The sequence below is a fragment of the Periplaneta americana genome, chromosome 13, assembly GCF_040183065.1.
Source record: "Periplaneta americana isolate PAMFEO1 chromosome 13, P.americana_PAMFEO1_priV1, whole genome shotgun sequence".
Lineage (NCBI taxonomy): Eukaryota > Metazoa > Arthropoda > Insecta > Blattodea > Blattidae > Periplaneta > Periplaneta americana.
The window spans coordinates 133,469,866-133,492,083 of NC_091129.1; positions in this window are offsets into that span (position 1 = coordinate 133,469,866).

A 22,218-nucleotide genomic window follows, 5' to 3' on the forward strand; every position below is an offset into this window, starting at 1 on the left:
CAACGAGAGTGGATATTGATTTAACTTGGCACACCTGATGGAGCCATGACCGTAAAGTTTACGCATCCCTGGGGAACGAAAATGTTAAGGAACACGCGTGACTTAAATGAAAACGGAGTACGATGAGGAAGAAAGTGGTAGGTATCGCTCTGCGGCAAATCACAGGACGTCACTGGGGTACGTGATGAGTAGAGACCGGATTTGTAGGGTTTTACCTTTTCTCTCCCCCTTGTTTTTGAACTCCTAATTTCTTAAATATTTATACGACTCCTACGATTATGATTAGGAAATGTGAATTCTGTTGAACATAAAAAACCTAAATTGAACCTTAGTACTTACTTACTTATGGCTTTTAAGGAACCCGGAGGTTCGTTGCCGCCCTCACATAAGCCCGCCATCGGTCCCTATTCTATGCAAGATTAATCCTGTCTCTATCATCATATCCCACCTCCCTCAAATCCATTTTAATATTATCCTCCCATCTACTTCTCGGCTTCCCCAAAGGTTATTTGGTTGTGTGTCATTCCGTCTGGAGAAGTCCAAGTATATATATGTATATTCTTAAGAGGGAATGTTGTACTTTTGACAATTAAATTTTTTGATGTGGCAAAGTTGACTAACCTAACTCCATTGTCATTACTAGTTACGTGTAGGCTCTCTTTTCCAATAGTTGGTTTAAAAATATCCTCCCGTCATACTTTAGCGTTGAAATCCTCCAATAAAATTTTCATGGTATATCTAGATAACTGATCAAAAGTGTGTTCCAATTCCTCATAGAAGCTGTCCTTTATAATGTCGTCTTTCTCTTCTGTAGGGGCGTGAGCATTTATAACTACGATATCGCACCATCTACCCCTAAGTACTAAATACGATAACCTGTCACTGATAAATTCGACCTTTTTTACTGCTGATTTTATTCTTTTATGATCAAAGAATCCTGTTCCTAATTGGTGATTATCGTTTCCTTCCCCATAATACAACAAGTAATCTCCTATTTGTGATATGCCATTCCCATCTAACCTAACCTCTTGTACTCCCACGAAGTCCATTCTATATCTAGCTAGTTCTTTAGTTACTAATGTTATCCCTCCTGTTCAATAAAGACTAGTTACCTTCCAAGTACCAAATCTCATAACCTTATTTCTTTGCTGTGGTCGTGCCGGAGAATCAGTCCCATTCCGAGGCTTATTGTTAGGTTTTGTAACAAGCTGTTTTTTTACGGTAATGGGTTGTTAGCTCTTCGCCCAACCCCCAAGCTGGAGGACCACACCTTACCGGCTGTCCACGACTGCTTATTCAATATCGCAGCTACCCTTCATATCTGGAGGCCGTCTCCTCTATCCGCAACCTGAGGACGCGCCATGCCGTGGTGATAGGGACCCACAATACATGGAAATTGAACCTTAGTACCTAAAAAAACCTTAATAATTGTTGATAAACGTTACCCTCTACTAAATGTGTTATATATTTATCCTTTTTTATTTTGAGAGACATATCAATACATTTCGCGAGAGAGAGAGAGAGAGAGAGAGAGAGAGAGAGAGAGAGAGAGAGAGGAGTGAACACTTACGACGTGGAGGAAGCTGCCTGTATTTAGCAGTGACAACATCTATGGCTTCCTTGCTTTTCCCAAGGCGCATTTCAGTGTCCTTCCAAAATATATTAAGTACTTGGAATCTTCGTCGCTATAACTGAAAGATGCACTTGGTGTCACTGAGTTGCTTCTACAGAAACAAGTACCAGGACCCGTGGGTGAAGCAGTCACATTAAAACTGAAGAAAGTATTGCAGAGGAATACCGGGTTTGAAAAAATGAAAAATGTGTGCTCCATTCTCCAGGAGGGAAAGCTTCAATTGTCAGTTACCATGGGTACCTGCTGCAGTGGCAATGATGAAATTTGCACCTCTGACGTCATGTGCTGTCAAAAGAACCTTTTCGTCCTTCACATATATTTTGTGAGACACTAGAAAAAACTTCTCAGTCGAGAATCTTGAAAAGTATTTGGCCATATATTGTTTGTTTGTTTGTTACTTTTTAAAATAATTCTTAATCAAGTTTGAACAAATGTAATTAAAAAATTGTGTGTACTGTAAGTTACCTTTTATCTATTCAAAATTGAGTTTTATGTAGTTGTATCAAGGCAAAATTATATTCTATAAAATTTTAATTGTTACGGTAATTTATTCAAACTACAAATAATGTTAAAGGGAAAGGAGCAAAAATTTCGAATCTTATCAATTTTGATAAATAGTTTGATTCTTGAAAAGATCAGTTTCGTGGTCCGCGCTGCCTTAATAAATACACATTCATTTTTTAAGAATAACTGTAAGGATTATTTTTAACGATCGGGCAGTTTTTGCGACCCCTTTCACAGGTTGGATATAAAACCTAAAAAAATTTAAAATGATATTTTCAAAAACCTAAAAATCCGGTCCCTAGTGATGAATCTCGAAGAATATTCGGAGATGATGCAATGAATTTGCAGGAACACAAGAAGGAATCTTGAGAATCCCGGCTTGTTGGGTACAGTTCGGGAAGGGTATGATGAGTTGAGATTAGAGAGAGTAATAATAATAATAATAATAATAATAATAATAATAATAATAATAATAATAATAATAATAATGAGTAGGGGTCGTATTCTGTCCCAGGGCGTACGGAGATAACGTTAGTTGTTTATAGACTATATTGGCGTGACATCATTATTTGGCGCGTGGCACAGGTACTGTCAGGGAACACTTGCATCTTGTTTGTGCTGCAGTTGACGTCCTAGCCCTGATACGAAACCAAACCTCGAACACTGTTAAAAATGTATTTTACTGATAAAAGTAGGTACTATGATTACTTTTCCTACAATTTAAATTGTTTGTTTTTTTTAGTAGGTTATTTTACGACGCTTTACCAACATCTTAGGTTATTTAGCGTCCGAATAAGATGAAGGTGATAATGCCGGTGAAATGAGTCCGGGGTCCAGCACCGATAGTTACCCAGCATTTCTTCATATTGGGTTGAGGGAAACCCCCAGAAAAACCTCTACCAGGCAACTTGCCCCGACTGGAAATCGAACCCGGGCCACCTGGTTTTTAGGCCAGACGCGTTAACCGTTACTCCACAGGTGTGGACAATTATTTGTTAATTTCCTAGTTATTTCAATTATTTTTTACTGATACTGGCGGAGTTAAGGCCATAAGACCTTCTCTTCCACTCAATCAGTATAAAAATACATAACAGATACAAACAATATCAATAAAGGAAACAATTTAACAATAATGTGATGGCCCCGAGTTACTCAAAGACCTAGAACATTGGCAAAATGTGTAATTCGCCACAGCTATAGTTTATCTTCTTAAAATATTGCAATTTCATACAAAATACTTCGAAACTTTGAACACCAATCATAAATAAATTATATATTTATGACTATTTCGACTTGTATTTAAATAACTTTTAAAGTTTCCAAATACAAAATCCTCCTCATTAAACTTCCAGAGCATTTACAAGTGGCTTTACATACAACAATCGTGTCCACCGCTATGGATTAACGATTAGCATGCCCGACCGTGAAACGAGCGGGTCCGGGTTCAAATTCCAGTTGGGACAAGCTACCCGGTTGAGGTTTTTCAGGGATTCTCCCTGAAACAATTACGAGCAGCATATCCTGTACAACTTTCTGCGCTGGACCCTGGCTCATTTCGCCAGCATTATCACCTTCATCTCACTCACACGCTAGATAACCACAGCTGTTGATAAAGCGTCCTAAAATAACCGACTAAAAATTGTTCTAATTCCCGCCGCATAACCTGTCAATACGGAAACATCATTCAACAGGAGACAGAAAGAATGACAAGGTCGTTTAATTTTTAATTGTTCTGATGGAACGGAATGGAATTAAATTTAAGTGAGGGGGCACAGATGGCCCAGCACTGCGACCTGTTGAGATCTATTGCTCTAACCCTCTATATGGAATGAGTTGCGTGCCATAGATCCCCTACGCGCACCAACCCAACCACATGACTCCCTAACGACCGGTCCCTACAGCCAACAGAAGTCCATATACCATTCCTGCTTCGGTAACTTCCTCCAAGGTCCCTCTGTCGGTCCGAGGCGAAACTCCTCCTCCGAGTAGGTCCGCCTCGGGTGCTCGTTGCAGAAGCCATCCAATGTCCTTGAGCTACATTCCACGGAGGCCTGTCGAGAGAGCCAGAGTTTCCGGGGGTTCCAATCGCCTGATAAAGTTACCTGATATTCATCCATAGGAGTAAGGGAAAAACCCTGAATAAACCTCACCGAAACAACTCGTCCTAACTGGGAAACGAACCCTCTAACCCCTCAGCCGCAACGGTAGACTGCTCTGATAGAACTTACTCTCAAACTCTTTGTTTTCCAGACAAACTACTTCTTTCAATCCAGCTTTGAGGTTTAGAACAAAGAATCCCGAAGAATACTGTACGTGTGGTTGTACATTTCTTGTTCTAGTCGCTTTGATAGAATTGCATATTAATTGTAGAGCAAAATTTTGTTCACTCTATACTTCCTTTGTATTCACTACTATCTTATTATATCAGACGCATCACGGAGGATTCTAAAAAACAATCACTAACGTTCATTTCTTTCAAAACGCGAGGCAAAATTAATGAGCCCTTTCGCAGAACGAAAAGTTTTCGCCCTGCCTCTAATTACTCAATAGCTGAAAGGCGAACTCACCAGCTCCACACGAAACCATAACGGCCCAGCAGGCAGCTGCTGTTGATTCGTTATCATATGCTATTAAATGAATAAAGCAAAGAAGAATGCTAACCTCATGTCTGTTCTGTATATTACAGAGTGCTTGATCCAAATAACAGCCCAGCCTTTGAACTTCTACAACAGTCCTCAACTTGGGACTAGCAGCCATTAATTAAAAGTCTGTGCATACCTCGTACGTCGCAATAAAAGAGCAAGGGTTCAAGTTTTCACATGCAGTAATATTTTTTTTCTGCTTATGTAAAGCTATATACAATGGCATATACTGAAGTTACATACCATAATTTTATGTAATTTCTTTGTTCCTGCAAAATATATACGTTTTTAATATTAGTTCTTCAAGCCGAAAAAAAAAAATTGTAAAATTAAACTTCGAAACATGAATATTGGTGAACATAATATTTTGTACCACTTTTAAAACAGCAAGAAATTATCTCCGGTGGGAAGGCAAAAGCTCTTAAGTCATTTTTGTTATATAAGATTTCTTTCATTAAACATGTTTCCTGAAAGAGATCCTAAAACGAATGATGTCAACGATAAAGAAAATCATGAAATAGCCGAAACATGTCACTTTTCGTATTTTCAGCAGTTCTTTGAAAATTCCTTCTGTAAATTTTGCATAGAGTGACTTAAGCCCTTTTGCCCGTCCACCACAGAAATATTATTCACATTAGATTATTGAACTAATAGGTTATAAGTTGAGCAACAAGATGTTTATAGTGGACGATCCTATGCGGAGGAAGGGAGTTATTATATTCATTCACAGTTTTCTGTCCAGGTGCATGTCCTTCACTGCAAACCCAGCACTCTCCGATCTTTTCTATTTTCAGTCTTCCTTTTAGTCTCCGCATATGATCCATAAATCTTAAAGTCGTCTATCATCTATAACTTCTTCTGTCCCGAACTCTTCTCCCGTTCACCATTCCTTCTAGTGCATCCCTTCAGTAGGCAGTTTCTTCTCTGTCAGTGACCCAACCAATTTTTCGTCTTCCTATTGTTAAAGTCTAAATTAGACCTCAATGTGCTCACTATTGCGAACACGACACAGTTCATACCTTGAGACTAATTGCTCTCATGTGTGGTCTAACATCCCGAAGGAAACTTTCTTAAAAGCTGAAAAAATCTTTGTTCTGAGATCATGACTATCTGAGATCTATGCATACAAATCATTTTTCACTAAAACTACAGAAGAAGAAATCAGGTGGTGTCAGGTCTGGGGAATTTGGAGGCCACATAATTGGCCCTCCTCCACCATACCAGTTGTTACCAAATGAAGAGTCCACTGCAAGAATGATGGATATCATTTGGAATACATTTTGCAGCAGAAGCAATTGAAAGTTTGAAATGCTTAGCGCTCAAAGCTTAACTGAGATTTTCCGATCATTACTGAACAATGACTATCAGCGTTAATTCCATATAACTCTCTATGTACATTATATATGTCTTAAGCTATGCATTGACAGTCTTGGTTCATTTTCGACAAGAAAGTGACATCCGTCAGTCTTGCAGTGGACTCTTCAAATGTGTCATCCAGATGATCACGGATGTCTGTTGCCCTATGAGGTGGTGCATCATCCTGTTGAAACACGATAACCATGTTGTTTTCCTGTTGCAGCTGTGGTTCGAAAAAGTTTTTCAACACGTCCTGATCGAACTGTTTCCTCTACGAAGATAAACGGCCCGTACAGATTATAGCGAATTACCACGCACCAAAACATTAACTTCAGGACTAACCCGTTCCAGTTCATATGAGACAATCGTATTTTCAAATTTCAAGACACATATGTCCACACCTGTGCAGTAACGGTTAGCGCGTCTAGCCGCGAAACCAGGTGGCCCGGGTTCGATTCCCGGCCTGGGAAAGTTACCTGGTTGAGGTTTTTTCCGGGGTTTTCCCTCAACCTAATATGAGCAAATGCTGGGTAACTTTCGGTGTTGGACCCCGGACTCATTTCACTGGCATTATCACCTTCATCTCATTCAGACGCTAAATAACCTAAGCTGTTGATAAAGTGTCGTAAAATAACCTACTAAAATAAAAAATAAAACAAGACACATTTCGCTCGTTGTGCAGTAAACGGCATTTTGATTATTCGGTCGTTCCTGAGTACCTTTTTTGTTTCCTATGCGGTAAAAATTATGATATAAAACTCCCGTGCTTCAGTATCACACTGGGAATGAAATGAATTCTACAGCACCCCTATTAACCCCTTACTCATCTGTCGTAAAAAATCTTGGCTTCTTTTTCGATAATAATCTAAATTGGAATTTTCAAGTTAAAAAAACGATAAAAAAAATCTGTTCCTCCATTCACTGTTTGAGTCGCTTAAGAAACTTCTTGCTCCAGCAACTAAAACTTACCCTAGTACAAACCCTAGTAATCCCGCATTTCGATTATTGTGACGTTTTGTTAAGTGACATAAGTTCTGAACTGTCAGTCAAGTTACAGCGAGTTCAGAATATATGCGTCAGATACGTATGCAACATCCGACGATATGATCACAAATCACCGTCCTTCGCAAGTCTTTCGTGGCTCCGACTTAAAGAACGAAGAACTTTACACTCTTTGTCTTTATTCTTTCGAATTCTGCACACTTCAACACCAAATTACCTTTCGTCTCGTTTCTCTTATATATACTCTAACCACGACGCAAATACCAGATCACTTATCTGTGGCGCGTTAAGTATACCTCTTCATAGAACATCTCGTTACTCATCATCTTTTACAGTATCCACCTCGCGACAATGGAATTCCCTGTCACAAAGTATTAGGGGCTGCAAGACAATAAACACTTTTAAAAACAGCTTAAAAAATAACTTTCTTATCATTTCACTCCAATCATACTGACTTAAACTATCAGGGTGCTATTCATAGACATTTCGCAGCACGCGCTACGAGCGTACTAAGCTAGCCCCGGCTATCCACTGATTACTTGTACAGAATTCAAATCATATCCTATCGCTAACACTGGTTTATGAATACGAAAAACGCTGATCACCCACTGGAAACCCGCGCTAAAAATGTCTATGAATACGGTCCTACCTGTCTACATTGTTATTCCTCCTTTTTGACATGGATCCTGATAGTGCTGTATTTTCAAAATTGTCTCATAATAATCTCTATTATCTAACATTATTTTAAATATATTAACATGCTATGAATTTTAGCTTAATTCTGCTATATAGTTTCTATTTCAGTGTTTAATTAATAGTTCATTGCATTTTGTTGTTTAATTCGTAAATAACTCTCGTATACCTGTAACTATTATCTAAATCAAATTGTTGAATTCTTTGTAAGTTCATACATATATATATATATATATATATATATATATATATATATATATATATATATATATATATATATATAGGGTAAAGTGGCCTAATTCCGTGATACTCCTAATTCCGTGATACGTTTTTTTCACTGAATGTCACGGGATTGGATATCTTGCTAGGAAGTTCACCGATGTGAACGGCCTTAACTCTGCCAGCTAAAATAAATCATTATTATTATTATTATTATTATTATTATTATTATTATTATTATAAATGTTATAGTCATTTTATTTTATGTCTTCCAAAACGGATCAGACTGTATAACACGCAACCACTAAAGAAGTAAGTACAACGTTTACTGCACAAAAGTTAGCTGTAGGTCCGAACTACCGGTACGTCATTTGATACTGCCAATAACGTTATTAATTTTTTTTCGAACTGTAGCTCGCAAGTAATGATTGACAAACACGCACAGCTTAAAATTACACAGCAATAGTTGCTTTGAAAGCGAAAGCTGTGAAAGCGTCAGAGCTGGAATTACAAAGCCGTACAAGCGCGTGGTATTTGTCATGTTCGCACCACTTGCCTGAGTTCTCAACGAGATTTATGCTGGACGACGTATTTTATTTCCTACGGAAACTCCATTTGTTCCTTGTATTTCCCTATCATAGATTATCTCAAGTGTTGGTTTTGGACCATTCTGACAGAACAGTTAGATTACTATAATTTATGAGTGTCTGTTTTTCTTCACTATCTCTAATGAAAAGACTATACATATAAATTGATTCATACAAAAAAGACTTTACTAATTTATTGTGAGTAATAATAGCAGTAGTAGTAGTAGTAGTAGTAGTAGTAGTAGTAGTAGTAGTAGTAGTAGTAGTAGTAGTAGTAGTAGTAATACTGACTTACAAATGGCTTTTTAGGGAACCCCTAGGTTCATTGCCGCTCTCACATAAGCCCGCCATCGGCCCCTATCCTGTGCGAGATTAATCCAGTCTCTATCATATCCCACTCCTCTCAAATCCATTTTAATATTATCTTCCCATCTAGGCTATGTCTCGGCCTCCCCAAAAGTCTTTTTTCCTTCCGGTCTCCCAACTAACAATCTATATGCATTTCTGGATTCGCCCATACATGCTACATGCCCTGCCCATCTCAAACGTCTGGATTTAATGTTCCTAATTATGTCAGGTGAAGAAAACAACGTGTGCAGTTCTGCGTTGTGTAACTTTCTCCATTATCCTGCAACTTCATCCCTCTTAGCCCCAAATATTTTCCTAAGAACCTTATTCTCAAACATCCTTAATCTCTGTTCCTCTCTCAAAGTGAGAGTCCAAGTTTCACAACCATACAGAACAATCGGCAATATAACTGTTTTATAAATTCTAACTTTCAGGTTTTTTGTGACAGCAGACTAGATGACAAAAGCCTCTCAACCGAATAATAACAGGCATTTCCCATATACATTCTGTGTTTAATTTCCTCCCGAGTATCATTTATATTTGTTACTATTGGTCCCAGGTATTTGAATTCTTCCATCTCTTTAAAAGATAAAGTTCCAATTTTTATATTTCCATTTCGTACAATATTCTCGTCACGAGACATAATCACATAGGCCTGCTTTGTCTTTTCGGGATTTACTTCCAAACCTATCGCTTTACTTGCTTCAAGTAAAATTTCCGTGTTTTCCCTAATCGTTTGTGTATTTTCTCCTAATGTATTCAGGTCATCCGCATAGACAAGCAGCTGATGTAACCCGTTCAATTCCAAACCCTCTCTGTTATCCTGGACTTTCCTAATGGCATACCCTGGAGCAAAGTTAAAAAGTAAAGGTGATAGTGCATCTCCTTGCTTTAACCCACAGTGAATTGGAAAAGCATCAGATAGAAATTGGCCTATATGGACTCTGCTGTAAGTTTCACTGAGACACATTTTAATTAATTAATAAGTAATAATAATAATAATAATAATAATAATAATAATAATAATAATAATAATAATAAGGCAAACTCACCTAATTTCGTAATATTTTTATTTAAATTTATCACGACATTATAGCAGCGTCAAATATAATTTAGATAGTATAGTATAAATGACAGGAAATGTACGATAACATAGATTTAGTTCACAGCGCTCTTTCAATGACGTGAGTGGATATTTTTTGGAAACTACTGGAAGAGCTGTGAGATCTAGCTTTGAATTTGTGACTGAATACACCGTCCGATTTCATTTGTTAAAAAAAAAAAAAAGATTTTTTTTTTTGGTCCAAATTGTTTCTGTGATACCGCAAACATGGATCTGTTTGTCAGTTAGTTTGTCTGCGGACAGATAACTACTAAATTATTCAATCAATTTATCTACTTTCTATAGAGCCTATGTAATAAATATGACGAGTTACCAAACTAACTGACTATTATGATAAGTATTGTATTGCATGTTTCCACGTATTCACATTTTTTTTTATGTTCTAGTGATATTTAACTTATTTTATCTTTTTGTTTTCATATTTCCCGATAATGGTATATCTACGTGTATAATGTGATAGCTTGAGCTACATATAATCATAATGTTCCTTACTGTGTGTACCTAAAAGTATTGTATTCATTGTATGCTTTGTACTGCACTATTTTACTACTACTACTACTACTACTGCTACTACTACTGCTACTACTACTACTACTACTACTACTACTACTACTACTACTACTACTACTACTACTACTACTACTACTACTACTACTACCATTCTTATTATTTATCAATATTATTATTATTATTATTATTATTATTGTTATTATTATTATTTTTATTATTGTTATTATTAATTTTCAATAATTGTCTTATTTTTTATACTTTTTATGTCTCATTCATTTTGACCTGCTGTTCACATTTTATTATGCTTTTTACTTTCTTTCTGTATATTATATATTGTCTGATTTTTACTTACATTTTTTTTATTAGGTTATTTTACGACGCTGTATCAACATCTAGGTTATTTAGCGTCTGAATGAAATGAAGGTGATAATGCCGGTGAAACGAGTCCGGGGTCCAGCATCGAGCATTTGCTCGTATTGAGTTGAGGGAAAACCCCGGAAAAAACTTCAACCAGGTAACTTTCCCCGACCGGGATTCGAACCCGGGCCACCTGGTTTCGCGGCCAGACGCGCTGACCGTTATTCTACAGGTGTGGACACTTACTTGTTGTTTACATCATATTATTATTATCTTATTCAGTTTTTGTGTGTAAAATTGTAGTGTACTTCGTAAATTTGTAGTGTTTTTTGTAACGCACTTTTACTCCTGGTTGAGTGATAGAGAAGGCCGTATGGCCTTAACTCTGCCAGGTTAAATGAACCATTATTATTATTGTTATTGTTATTATTATTATTATTATTATTATTATTATTATTATTATTATTATCAATAATTGTCTTATTTTTTATACTTTATATGTCTAAATTATTTTGACCTGCTGTTCACATTTTTATTATGCTTTTTCCTTTCTTTCTGTATGTTATATATTATGTCTGATTTCTACTTACTTTTTGTTTCCATCATATTATTATTATTATTATTATTATTATTATTATTATTATTATTATTATTATTATTATTATCTTATTCAGTTTTGTGTGTAAAATTGTAGTGTTTTTTGTAACGCAGTTTTACTCCTGGTTGAGTGATAGAGAAGGCCGTATGGCCTTAACTCTGCCAGGTTAAATAAATTATTATTATTATTATTATTATTATTATTATTATTATTATTATTATTATTATTATTATAAATATATGCAAGAAACTGACATTTTTTGTTATCGTATAGAAGTGTGTGTGGACATATAATTTGATAATTGGGAAGAAGGATCAGTTGCAGTATACGTAGCGCCTTAGACGCCACTTTCACTCTGGGTTGACACTACTCATTTGTTAGTTTAGAGTGATGTCAGATATCTGAAGCAGAGTTTTGACGTACGCTGAACTAAACCACGGTTGTCTAATGTAAATTAAAATAAATACCAAATATTGTTTAAATAAGACCTTATTATAGGTATACAAATCCTCAAGTGAGAAAGAAAGATCAGGACAATTTTGTTAAGTTCAATCGCATTTTATTCGTGTGACGCAGATTTTCAATGCCACTCCCCCTTCCCCCAACCAGAGAACTTCGACTTAGCTCTCAAGATTACTTCTCCCAGTAAAACGATAATAGGGTTTAAAGGGTCGTCACGTAAAAACGTCTTAAATCGAAGACGATGTCAAGTGTGAAATTGTTTGTTTTACGTCTCCAGCATACCAAATAGCTTTAACACCTATTACTGTACAACAATCGTGTGTAGCTTCATGCGAAGGCTATTACACGAAAAGGACTTAACATTACATCGACTACTGCCGTCACAACAATACTCCTATACCTACAGCACCAGAGATTCTATTAAAATCACTAATAACATCACTTCAATTAGAATCCGACATTTTTGTTCATTAATTATTTGATCAATTTATAATATTCTACCACCTCTTCCGATTCCTAAATGCCAATGAAGCAGTGGCGGCTCGTGACCAAATTATTCGGCGGGGCGCAACTTAAAACACTAACATTTGATTAACTGAACCCATAGGTTCCTCACTACACGAACATAGGCTTGTCATACCGAATAATTGCTGAAAATTTCAATAGCAAAATGTAAATATGAAGAATGCACAATACATTAACCTTTGTATTTATAGATGAAGTCCATTCTTCGATCCTTAGTTCGAACAAATACTTCGATTACTCGCTGGTTGAAGTTAGGAATCAAACGCACCATTTTACTCTTAACTGAAAGCATTGCTAATGCTGTCAGTCTTTCTTGTCGCGAACTCTGTTGTCGAAATTAATTGTCTTCCAATTAGTCCACTAACTTTATTCATATTGAAAAGATCAAATACACAAGCACTCAACGAACACTAATATAACTAACTTCACACTTAAAATAGGAAAGAAGAGAATTTTAATAACACTCAGGTCGTTCCTTTCAAGATCAAAAATGTCGTCATCCAGGATGCAGCGAAGTAGAAACCCTTGGGCATGTTTTGGGTTATTGCCCTAAAGCAGAACTACTGAGGAACAATCGCCGCCATAAAGTGAGAAGCTCCATCGCAACCACTCTCATCTTCTCGATCCCCGCATCCATCATCTCACACTGCACTCTTGCACTTGAAACTCTGAGTTGTCTTTGCGCATGTGCAAAGGATGGACACTAGAACTACGGCGCCCGAGACAGACGTTTCCACGATTCAGGGTTGCCATACGTACGACTATAGTTGTACGCATACGACTATTTTGACTAATTGTACGATGTACGACCGAACTCTATGTCGTACGCTATTTTGTACGATTATTTTAATGAAGGAACAAAATTATTTTGGAACTTATAATGTTGATCTATAAGTAAAATAAAGTCAAAGGTTAATTCGTCTCTTTTTAGACAAGTTTTCTTCATTCAGTATGTCGTTGAATAATATGAAAAAAAAATGCTTTAATGGTATAAAAGATGTTTTGAAAATCGATATGGTGACTACGCTTGCCATGCAAATCATAACTGGGCATCTTCAGTTCTAGGTTTCATTGTACTCCGCAGTTATGTCAAAGTAACACGAGTTCAGAGATCTGCTATCTTCCTTAGATATTCGGCAATGGAAGTCTTTTATCAATGAAATAGTACCGCAGTAGGATTAAGGAGTCTAAACGGGTTGTCGGATTTGAGTGCACTGCAGGTGGATTAATTTCATGTAATCATCAGCTGAAGCATATTGATTAATATTAGCCTAAATATCTCCGTCGCGCTGGCCAAAGACAAGTTTCTGCTGACTATCAATATAATGATGTTGTTTCTTATCAAGCGTCATCGTGCATGCTTTACGGAGTTGGCAGTATTGATGAAGAAATGGTGATTTGTTTGAGTGTTAAATGTCATTGTGGATGTGAACAATAATTAGTAATATTCTTCATTTGAAAAAAAAAATTGCTGGTATAATTAATTATAAATAGGCCTATGAATCAGTTTTTTTTAGTGTATTGTGAAATATGTTTGTACATTGTATCTATAAAAATAGTAAGGTGAGAAATGTACGACAATTTTATGCTGAAGTACGACATTTTTCATACGTTGGTACGACGGTTGTGTTTCCTTTATTTGGCAACCCTGCCACGATTTCACTCGCTCGACGTACCGGTAGTTGAAAGCATTCACATTTCACAGAATGTTTATACCTGTATATGATATGATATTTATGATATTTATTTGTCAGTCAACTTTACAATTCACAGTTATGGTGGACCTTCACATTTCTGTTTTTCGATCCACCATCCCTTTAATACATATAACTCTTTTCTATTAATGTATTCATTGCCGAGTATTTCTTGATTACTTTCTAATGTTCTGTTAAGACTGAATTGCTACATGTCCTTCCCCCTCTATCCTCTTCTATTCTCTCCCTCCTATCTAGACTGTCTCCCTTCCATTTCTCGCTCACCGATTAAATATTGCATATTCCTTCCTTAATAATTTGCGTTATTTATTTATTTTCTTCTCTACCCTCAAATCCTACCTACTCTTAATCATTGTTTTCCAGCTATTTTCTCCTACATTACTTGCTGACTTTTTCGTTTACTCTATTTTACAACACTTACATCACTTTTTTCTTCTACCCTCTGTTTATTTACATATTGATCCCTTTCTCTTCGCTTCTCTCCTAAATTTCCTATTCTATTCCTCTTTCCATATATTTATTTCTATAATACTCCTACAGTTATAGTACCCCTCATACTACTCTCAACCCATAACATTGAGAAACATCAAATATCTAATTCACTTAATTACACTTGCAATTTCTCTCTCATTCCACTTGACATTTGTTCAGATGTTTTTTTTTTTCACTTTAATTCTCTTGTATTCATTATTTGATAGTCTATCTTATTACACTCTTACACTATCTTCTTACACTTAACACTTTTTTCTCTGAGCGTATTCCGAATCTCATCGGTGAGCAATCCGATGGCATCACGGTGTTCCGAATTCCACCGATGACGTCATTGATGCTCCACCGGTGTCGCACCGGTGCCATCAACTTGCAGACTTGGTGGCAGTCTCCATCAGCCGCCATCAGTGAATCTGATTGGTTCTTGTATAGGGCGGGAATTAGCAGACGAATAACATCGTGCACTGTTGTGTCATGGCGGTGTGTTCTGCTTTAGTTCTGCTGTATTGTTTGTAATGAGCACAACGTAAAAACAATATGTTAATGGCTTATGTGCGAACATGTCAACGGACCCGTTATTACTACTGGTTCAAGAAATAAATTGTTTATGCTATCTTTTCTTTGAACAAGATGCGAGTAGGCCTACGAAAATTTCGCTAAAATTTTGCTGCGTAGCACAGACAACAATTTGTACAGTCGCCATGATAGCCATCGATCCTTCCAGCAGTTTTGTTCCTTATTTGGTTGCAACGTGACGTCATTGATGTCACCGGACCGGTGAGATTAGGAATACGCTGTCTGTTCCTTTTCTTACACTTTTGCCATCCCTAACTTTCTTGCATTCGCTTTTTAGCACTCTTTTTCATCGCTACTATACCTGAATAGCTCTTAAATCATCAAGTTTTGAGCGGATAATAATTTTAAGCAAAAATTGCTTTTATTTTTTTTTTGTGGGAAAATAAAACGAATGGGAGGGCAAGTGCCCATGTGCCCCTTAACGCGAGCCGCCACTGCATGAAGGGAAGAGGAAGAAGAAGAAGAAGAAGAAGAAGAAGAAGAAGAAGACCGACGCTTGATTATTATTTGCACTACACTGACAGCTCTGTGAGCTTCATACACTGATTGACAGTTGCTGGCTGCAGAAGCCACCCGGAGTCTCTGTGCTGTCTTCTTTCTCGTACGTCGGAGGCCGTGCACGTTGGCGAGGTCCCTCAGCTGTAATGCGATGAGTGGGATATCAAAGACTTTGTTGTGTGTATATTGGTTGTCATCAGATACCCGCCCTTAATTCTCAGGCGTCTGTTTTGTACTTGTAGTATAATTAGGTTGTGTTGTCTAGACGACGTCGTTGGTCACTGTGGGATGGGTGACTAAATTAACCTCTAGCGTGGGCGTTCTTGCTTCTCCCAATAACCGTACGCCTTTACATAATGGAGAACCAGATCAGAATTTCACTGATATCTGGTAAATTCTATGACAAAAGAAGATAACGAAGCTTTATCTCCTCCTACAATTTACCTACTGTACGTACTTTTATCTACCATTGTTTCCAGTCGACAAAGTTCTGTATTGTTTTGTTCTATATTAAAGTGAACTACAGATTTGGATAAATTACACTAAACAACAAGAATTTTGTTCCGACGTAAAACAAAGTGTCCCTTACGGTTTTTGTTTGCACTGAATCCGAAAATGCATATCTTTTCTTCATATCATGTAAGGTTTTTAATAGTACATTATGCAACGAGCCTATAATGATAGTAATTAAGACGCGAGTATGTTTGTTTATGAAACGAGCGCAAGCTCGTTTCATAATTTTCATACGAGCGTCTTAATTACCATTATAAGCAAGTTTCATGCGACTTTTTATGCTCGACCATATTTCTAACTTGAAATTATTCAGAATTATTCATTTTATTCGCATCTGACTGAAGAGGGGAAGTGACCTTGTGCATAGATCGTAAATTGTGAGATGTGCGCAGACGCTAAAGTATTGATTTTTTCCGAGGAACAATAATGTCATTGACGTTGATATAATCTAGAGAATAATATGAACTAATTTTGATATAACCTGGAAATTGATTTAGAATTGAAAACCGAGATGACAAATTGAATTTATTTGAATATCATTTACAATTAACACTAATTATTATAGTAAAAGAACATAACCTTCTGCGACAGTATTGGATTTTCAGCCTCCGTGACGTTTCCCTCGTCTTTCGATTGCATATCCGAGAATAATCGAAAACCTGAACTTTAATGAATAGGTGTACTTTAATGACATGCATTAAAGGACTGCTACCAGGTGTATAATTACTACATTTCGGCATGGTCGAGCATAAAATATATTATGATTTCACTTTTCGATAAGCTTAGTTTAAAATGATTATCTGTTACGTCACGTCATCTGTCATTGCTTCACAAGTGTTGATGCAAGTTTCATTTTCCGGCGCGAAAAGGGAACCAATCATCGGTTGGGGCGCGAAAGGATTTTGCGGTATGTTTGTTGATATACGGAGTCTTTATGTAACTATGAAATGAGGATTAGCGTAACAGTTACTTAGATATGTTGGAGAATTTTGCCGTGCCACAGATAGTAGCCATGCAGCCAACAATAATCTTTCAGAATGATGGTGTCCACCTCATTGAGCCTTGACGTCCGGCAGTTATTAAATGATATATTCTCCAATCGTTGGATTGGCTGTGGCGGTCCAATTCCTTGGCCTCCGCGTTCCCCCGACATTACCCCATTAGATTTGTTTCTTCTGAGGGGTACGTCAAAGACAGAGTATACACTACAAAAGTTAATGACATAATGGACTTAAAACGTCGCGTAAGAGATGCCATAAACTCTGTCACAGAAGACAAGCTGAACAACACATGCTTATATCGATTATAGATTTGACATTCTTTGGGCCACTCGAGGCGTCCATGTGCTCTGTACTGAATTATGTGAGTAACACTAAAAACTTGATGAGTTAGATTATATTTTCATGTGATAGTAATTATAGTATACATATTTTTACTTTCCACTATATTTGTTTAAAATGTTGCAGTCTCATGCTGGACACCCTATATAAGCGTGAGTTTCGAAAAGACACATTTTCTGCTCATTAGGGGTTTTGTTAACAATGTTGCTTAGAAAACTTGTATTAATCTCATGATGCGAGATTAAAGACGTTTCTTCTTCCTGTACTTAACAGTTTCTTTTCGTTTGAAAGATTTCAGTCCTACAAAAACCCTTCCAAGTTATAGTGCGAGACTGAAGTTCTGTTTTACTCCTGCCATAATTACTTGTAGTTGCCTCGAGGTGGCAGCATCTGCTACATGTAAACTAACGAGCGCCGCTGGGGTACACAAGTACACACAGCAACTTGAATCACAGTCTATGGCTGTTTAATTAATAGCCTAAATTGTGGTTTAATTGCGGTTAAGAAATACTTGCCTCTATATTTCCTTCCACCTAACAAACACGATCATTTAATATCTCGGTTGCAACACATTTCATGCCATTTCCAGTTCAGTGTACAAAGCTTATGCTACTGGATCGAAGGAAATGTTTACCTGCTTGACATAATTTCTTACTTCCTGTTACAATCCTTTCTGTAGTTTAAAATATAGCTCCAAGTAATATATATACACGGGTGAACCGTAAGTAACATAATTAATTTCTGGGGATTATTCTTTAAGATATTTCAAACAAAAAAAGTTAAATACAATTTTATTTTGTTCGTTCTTCTTCCTCTTTAAGATAAAAAATAAAGAGCCCACTGCAAGAATGATGGATGTCATTTGGAATACATTTTTCACGAGAAGCAATTGAAAGTTTGAAGTGCTTAGTGCTCAAAGCTTAACTGTGATTTTCCGATCATTACTAAACAATGACTATCAGTGTTGATGCCATATAACTGTCTATGTACATTCTACATGTCTTAAGCTATGCATTGACAGTCTTGGTTCATTTTCGACTAGAAAGTGACATCCATCATTTTTGCAGTCGACTCTTCAATTGTTTTATAGGAAACATTTCATAGCGTGTTATGATTTAATTCCCAATATGTTCAGTCAGTTTAAGAGAACAGTATATTATGAAAATAAAATATGGAAAGACTTTTAGTTTTGTCCTTGATACGTGCACAAATTTGATCCCAACAAATGTAACATTTTAAAATTTCTATGCAGAACGAAAGTGACATCCATTCGGATCAAATCTCTGCACATTTAAACGATAAAAGAAAAAAAAATGTTATAATATCATAGGTATTATTATTATTATTATTATTATTACTATTATTATTTTGTTAGTACTTTCTTATTATTATGCTTATTGTGATTATTGTGTTTATGATTATTGTGATTATTATCATTATTATTATTATTATTATTATTGTGATTATTATTATAATTATTATTAGGTATATTATTATTATTATTATTATTATTATTATTATTATTGTCCCGCGCCGTGGCGTCGTGGTCTAAGGCATCCTGCCTACGATTCGCGTTACGGAATGCGCGCTGGTTCGAGTCCTCATGGGGGAAGAAATTTTCTCATGAAATTTTGGCCAGTTTATGGGACCGGTGCCCACCCAGCATCGTGACGCACTTGGGGAGCTACGATAGGTAGCGAAATCAGGTTACGCAAACCAGCTATAACGGCTGGGGAGCTCATCGTGCTAACCACACGATACCTCCATTCTGGTTTGATGATCGTTCACCTCTGTTTCGGCGTGTGGCCGTGAGGCCAGCACCCGGCTGGTCGGTCTTGGTCCTTCGTGGGCTGTAACGCCACGGATTATTATTATTATTATTATTATTATTATTATTATTATTATTATTATTATTATTACATTTCACTTGGGATAGAGTTGTATTCAGTTCATGTTGTTTTCTTAAGTAGCATCTTTCAGTATCGGCATCATTTCTTTCAATGGGCAATACTCTTGGTACAATGCATCACCATTTTCAAAGTCCAGTTCTATATTAACATGCAATATATTCACAATTTCAGTAAGAACACTGAATGTGAAAGTATCATTAAGACTTAGAAAAATGATTTTCTTAATAAGTGAAGAACAGTAATCAAACCAGTTTTGCAAATAGTCAGTGGCCCTCTGATACACATTCAGTGCTTCCTTCTTAAAAAGATCCACATGAGAATCACTCAAGTTATTCAAATGCTGATTTACTAGCAAGCCATAGCAAGCCATATCACCAATGAGCGCCACGAACTCTCTTCTGTGTTTTATCCAAAGAGCTTATAATACAAACTCTTTGCATCTATTCATCAAAAAGTATATCATGCATAAGGTCTCGCAACCACGGATTACCGACGGAAGGAATGCGAATCAAACACTGCGATAAGGAAGAGCGGGCGAGAGGAAAGGTCACGAGATAACTTGAATGATATTCGAGAGTACAGTCGGAAGAGAAATGACACCGATTGAATCAGTCTTGCGTTGTGATAGTTACATTACGACTTTAGTTTGTTCCATTGCATGTGAATGCGTGTCTTGTATCGCACGGCATCATTATTTCATTCGTAAACATACGTTCCGCGTTTAATTAGCTTCGAATTTTTCTCTTGCTACGTTCTTTATTTCCACAGCGATGTCCTCATTTGTTCATCTTGGAAGAGGCAGTACTTCAATTGGCTCGCACCTCTCCCCTCGGTGTGCCTACATACACACGTCAAAACATACAGCAACGCCACCATTGGTTTTGGGTAATCGTTTCTTGCGCGAGCTAAATTTATAAAACGTCTTTGGTAGCATTACAAACTACGTCGGATCTCTAATAATGAAGTATAAATATGAAATTTCAGAATATAATATTGCAATCAACAGAATTCCGAACATTAAGCGTCCTGATAACAAATTAATTTTTTTTTCCTGATTTTCTGACAATCCGGAAAAATTCCGGACGGTTGGAAATCCTATCTGGTGGAGTTAAGGCCATCAAACCTTCCGATTATCCTGCATTAAAATATGTTTTGAATGTCAAATAACATGAAGGTTAATTTTTCCAATGCAGTATTCAATCCCCAAAAGGGTTTAATTAATGTCATTGTCTACGTCCATTCTACAAAGTGACAATAGTAATAACTTCAATGAATAATATGAACTGATCAAGTTAACTATTATCAGATTACTTAATTATTATATAATGGAGTTGATTAGTATTATTCAATGAAATTATTATGTACTATTGACACTACACGTGTAGAAAATGACATACACATTTGTCTCTAGAGCTACATTTCGTTTGAATAATAGATTAAATAACTTTAATAAATAACAATGCAATAACCGGTGGTGACACAAGAAAAATAGGTAGAACATTGAGAGTACAGACCTGACAAGCAAAGCAGGCCTGAAAAAAGGGGAAGGTTAATACTCGAGTGCCTGAGTACAGGGTCAAGAAAACATTTAGAGCGGAGACGGGAAATTATATGACGCTAAAAGGGGTCAAGGATTTCGCGCGAATAATAGGAAGAAAACTGAATTTCAGATAAAACAAAAGACATGACACTGGATCTGGCGCAGGTAGACTACAGTATATTTTATACAGGGACATCATTTTATTTTTACTAACATTTTTAATATTAACCTGTCTATACCTTTAGAGAACAGGAAACACCGCTTGCTCCCCCCTCCACGACTGGAGTTCGATGATACTGGCGTAAAACACAAATCACTCTACTAGGTATAGGAAGGAAGAAAAGTAGTTCATCCATTTACGTAAACTAGGAAATATCGCGATTTTGAGTTTGATAATTTTCATTAGGTTTTTCTTTAATCAAAGTACAGTACTGTATTAAGAATAAGTGTTTTTACTCACGAACTGAGTTATCCACGCGAACGTATTCATTATGCAGTGTATATTATACTGTCTACAGCACATTAGCGTACAATATAGAGAAAGAAGTTAAATTGAAAAATAATCATAATATGAATATTTAAACAAAATTTTGAAAATGGTGGCCGTTCATTTCGATACAGGCTTCAGTTCTTTTGTGCATATTATCGCACTATAGACTATTGCATCTAATTCCAATTGCCAGTTTCGTCCTTCGTACTAGTAACTCATGTTGAAATAATTCTGTACCGTACCTACTCTACGTACTGTAAATTCAATCTTCACTTCTGCCCGACCCGAAAATATAAAATTACTCAGACATGCTATCTACTGTCCGTCCAAGTGGTTATGCCGCAGGATTGTAGAAAGGGAGGAAATCACGTGACAGTTAATTACGTAACGAGGCCCTTTTATTTAAGTTAAATTAAACAGCTGTATAATATTACGTAAACGTCCAATTCCTAACAGAAATTAATGTTTTCAGAAAAGAGCTAAAACAGCCCAGCTTTTACAGGGGGGGCGAGCAGAAGCAGGTGGGGAAATCGGGATGCGACGTAGGCAAACGGACAGTACCTGTGCGAAAATATGATTCAATATTGA